The following is a 4,420-nucleotide window of genomic DNA, read 5'->3' as shown; positions in this document are numbered from 1 at the left end:
CGGACTAGCTCTCTACCTTGGTTTTCTCTTCTCTGTAAGGGATCTGTCCCTTTCCTCCTCCTTCTCTCCTGGACGCTATAAGCAACAACAAAAATAACAACAGTGTCCAAGATAAAAGCTTATAAAGTCTTGCACATGGGTCTCTATCCATGGCTCCTGCCTCCTTTGAGATAGTGGATGGAAGCTTCCATTTCACTTGTCTCTGTCTCCTTCCTGGAAGGATGAAGAGCCGGCTGGAGAGAAGGCAGAAGGAAACGCGCGGTATCCTGGGACCTGCTGTGGTTCCCACACTCCCTAGAGCTAATTTGAACCAAAGGAGAAAACAATGGCAAAGCAGCGCCTGTTGGGCCCCGGCTCACCTTTCCTTCGTGGTTATTGAGCACCTGTCCTGGGCTTGTCAGGAGCCAGATTTGAGGGTGAACATAGCTTTATGCAGCAGAGAGCAGCTGAGGCTCAGTGCTACTGGAGTAGAAACCCTGGGTAGGGTTGCAATGAGATCTGGGGGCTTGATGGACCCAGCTGACAGCAGCATGGTGCCGGCAGAGGGCATGGATTTGGGGGTCGTCTTAGTTCTGACTTTTCGTTTGTAGTGGCAGTGACCATTTCGGAGGGGCTTAAACCAAAAAGGACATTTACTGGCATGTGGCTTCAGGCATGACTGGATCCCGAGGCTGAGAGAATGTCACCAAGACTCAGTATCTCTCCAACTCTCCACTCTGCCGTCCTCTGTGCCCGTTTTACCCCCAGGAAGGGTCTCGAGGCTTGGGGGTCCCCAACAGCTCTTCACAGTCGGCCCAGCAGCCCTGGCTTCTTTCTCCCAACTGTTTAGGCAAAATCCTGAGTCTAACTCTTATTGGCTCAAATTGGGTCACATCCCATTCTTGAACCAATCATTGTGGCCAAGGGGGATGAAATCACTCAAGGTTAGACCTGGGTCACATGTTCACCCCCAGATTGTGGGGACAGGTTAACCTCACTCAACAATATGGGCTGAAATTAGGAAAGGGGCATTTCCCAAAGGAAGGGTGGGATGTTGCTACTGGAAAAAGGGGGAATGGATGATAGGCAGGCCAAAGGTCCGTTCTTGGTGCTGTGACTCTTGCCATCTTCTGGCTGTGTGACTTTGGCCAGGTCACTTAACTTCTCTGAGCCTCAGCTGGAAATACAACGTGTTTCAGTCTAATGGTCCCTTCCTTTGTAAAAACAGGGACATGGCAGAGGTGTCCTGGAGTTCCTACTATATTTGAACCTTTCATTAGAATAGTTAACAAGCTCATTCATTAAGAAATGGGCAGAAGACATGAATAGGCATTTTTCCAAAGAAGACATCCAGATGGCAACAGACACATGAAAAGATACTCAACATCACTCATCGTCGGGGAAATGCAAATCAAAACTACAGTGAAATATCACCTCACACCTGTCAGAATGGCTAAAATCAACAACATAGGAAATAAAACAGGTGTTGGCGAGGATGTGGAGAAAGGGGAACCCTCTTGCACTGTTGGTGGGAATGCAAACTGGTGCAGCCACTCTAGAGAACAGTATGGAGGTTCCTCAGAAAGTTAAAAGTAGAACTGCCCTACGATCCAGCAATTACACTACTGGGTATTTACCCAAAGGATACAAAAATGCTGATTTGAAGGGACACATGCACCCCGATGTTTACAGCAGCATTAACAACAATAGCCAAACTATGCAGAGAGCCCAGATGTCCATCAATTGGTGAATGGATGAAGAAGATGTGGTCTATATGTACAACGGAATATTACTCAGCCATAAAAAAGAATAACATCTTGCCATTTGCAATGACGTGGGTGGAGTTAGAGTGTATTATGCTAAGTGAATTAAGTCAGAGAAAGAGAGATACCACATGATTTCACTCCTATGTGGAATTTAAGAAACAAAACAGATGAACATGCGTGGGGGGGAAGAGGGAGGCGAACCGTAAAATAGACTCCTAACTCTAGAGAACAAATCAAGGGTTGATGGAGGGGAGGTGGGTGGGGAGGTGCTAGATGGGTGATGGGCATTAAGCAGGGCACTTGTTGGGACGAGCACTGGGTATTAGACGAAAGTGCTGAACCACTGAATTCTAGTCCTGAAAGCAGTATTACACTACATGTTAACTAACTAGAATTTAAACAAACAAAATTGAAACGAACAGATAAGCAAACAAAGAATTCGGTTCCTTTGGCCCTTATAAGCAAAGGATGAGGAAGAGGAAGGGAAAGCAACCCCTTTAGCAAAGGTAAACCCCTTTCCTTAACAGCTTTCAGCAAAGGGAAGAAGGAAGTGGAGCTCCCACGAGAGGAGTACCAGTGCAAGGGCACAGGCAGGCCAGGCAGCCCTGTCCAAGTCCTGGCCCCTAACTTCTCCCTCTGGAGCCCCAGAGCAGGGAGGGCTCAGCAGAGACGGGAGTCTGGCCCCTCCATCTGGCCCTCTGTTCTTTTTTTTTTTTTCTTTTTTTTTTTTTTTTTTTAACAGAGATAGAGACAGCCAGCGAGAGAGGGAACACAAGCAGGGGGAGTGGGAGAGGAAGAAGCAGGCTCCCAGCAGAAGAGCCTGATGTGGGGCTCGATCCCATAACGCCGGGATCACGCCCTGAGCCGAAGGCAGACGCTTAACCGCAGGCGCCCCTGGCCCTCTGTTCTTGGCCGTGAAGTCCTGAGCAAAAGGGTCCTTACCAGTTTTTGCAAGATCTGGGCAGAGTAGCGCTTTGATTTCAGGAAGCACCCAGCTGCCCCCGCCCCCCAGCCCAGGCAGCCACTTTCCCCGGGGGGCCTGGGTACGCCGCTGGGGGCCATCCGGGGTGCGGCCGCCTGCTGACCTAGTTACAGGTAAGCTTCCTCTGCGGCGACTCTGCTGCGGGCCAGCTGGTTCTGTCGTTGTCTGGCAGAGGTGGGGGGTGCCTGTCCTTCTGTCCTCAGTGACTGTAAGCTGGTTTGCCTGGAGTGGTGCCTGGTTTGCCCGGTCCTCCAACGACTCCTCCCAGCCTCTCGGTTTCCTTCCTGCCAACACTTCCAGGAGGGTTTCCTCCCTGTTGTGCTTATGAGCTTTACGTGCCAAGTACACACAGAGTGGTCTTTTCCACCTCCTTCGGAAAGTCATGAGCCACCACGGTACGATTGAAAATGGAAGAGAAAATGCGTGGGAATCTGAACCATTTTCCAGTAGAGGAAAACACTGACCACCTTTCTGTTTCTAGGCACGAAAAGGGTTCTTGCTCTGCTGAGCTCTCTGTAGCTCTTCTGGAATACGGCTCCCCAGAGGACTCAACCCTCTGTCCCTCCGACTGTTGGTCTTGACGGCTTTCCATCTGTTGCCTCCCACAGACCCTCTGCCACCTGAGTCATCAGCCCACGGCTGGGGTGGGGTGCAAGGCACGGCCCCACCCCTGAAACGCCAACGTGTGAGTATCAGAGCTGGGATCGTGCTGTTCTGGGCCCGTTATAGCAGCAAGCCTGATGAGCATTTGCTCAGATCTTTGCCAGGCGGAAAGCCCGTAGAGTATATGACCTGTTCCCACTTATCCCATTGCCATCATGGGTTCCTACCGTTTTTGCTTCTTTTTTTTACTCTTTTTTTTTCAGTTTTATTGAGATATAATTGGCATACCCCAGTCTTTTTTTTTTTTTAAGTAAATTTTACATCCATTGTGGGGCTTGAACTCAGGATTCTGAGACCAAGAGTCACAGGCTCCACTGACTAAGCCAAACGGGCTCCCCCATTTTTGCTTCTTTATCATGGAGGATTAGCTGAAGGAGTCAGACGTGGAAGAAGGGAATGAGGGGGCAGACATCTAGCTACGAATAGGTTAAAGTTTGTGTTCTCTCTAGTGCTGCCCTCCGGTGAACCCGACTTGTCCACTAGTTAATCAGGCAAGATAATATCTTGAGGATCTTGAACTATTCATATTTGTGCTTTTTTTCCCCCACTTCCTCTGCTCCTCCCTTAGGAAGAGGCATCCACGCTGTTTCAAGAATATGACAGGTATGGTAAGAATATAAAGACCAAGGAACAGTCAATAGTCCCCTTTTGGGGACTCAGCAGGGAAGAGCTACGGAAGCAGCAGGCTTTATGTCACTCTGAGAGAGTCGGAAAGAGGATAGGGAGAGGAGGGGCGGCCCTGGGCCCTGCCCAGGCTATGCGAGGGTCCCCGGGGCGGGGGCAGGGAGGGAGGGTGAGGCTGGGGGTGGCCGGAGAAGAGGTTGTAGCGCAGAGGTGCAAAATGGGTTAGCCCTAGGAGCCCTCCCTGCAAGCAGCCCCACCCAAGGGACGCTGCGAGGCATCTGATGTTGGCGACGGCTGGGGGGCGATGTATGAGTTTCCGGCAGCTGCCTCATCAAACCACCACAAACTATAGGTGGCTTGAAACGACAAAGATTTATTCTCTCGCAGTCCTGGGGTCCAGAGTCCA

The 4,420-nt window shown here is 50.4% G+C and overlaps 1 long non-coding RNA gene across 1 annotated transcript; it reads left to right on the top strand.

Annotated features, from left to right (window-relative positions):
- Window positions 1–3,044: 3,044 nt before the first annotated feature.
- Window positions 3,045–4,065, top strand: LOC113270550 (uncharacterized). Its single transcript, XR_003321871.4, has 3 exons — window positions 3,045–3,122; window positions 3,209–3,412; window positions 3,959–4,065. It is a non-coding gene; the product is annotated as an uncharacterized LOC113270550 (long non-coding RNA).
- Window positions 4,066–4,420: the final 355 nt, after the last annotated feature.

This window comes from Ursus arctos, unplaced genomic scaffold (assembly GCF_023065955.2).
Source record: "Ursus arctos isolate Adak ecotype North America unplaced genomic scaffold, UrsArc2.0 scaffold_32, whole genome shotgun sequence".
Classification (NCBI taxonomy): Eukaryota; Metazoa; Chordata; class Mammalia; order Carnivora; family Ursidae; genus Ursus; species Ursus arctos.
The sequence above is the reverse complement of the archived record's forward strand: the minus strand, read 5'-3'. Positions and strand labels throughout refer to the sequence as shown.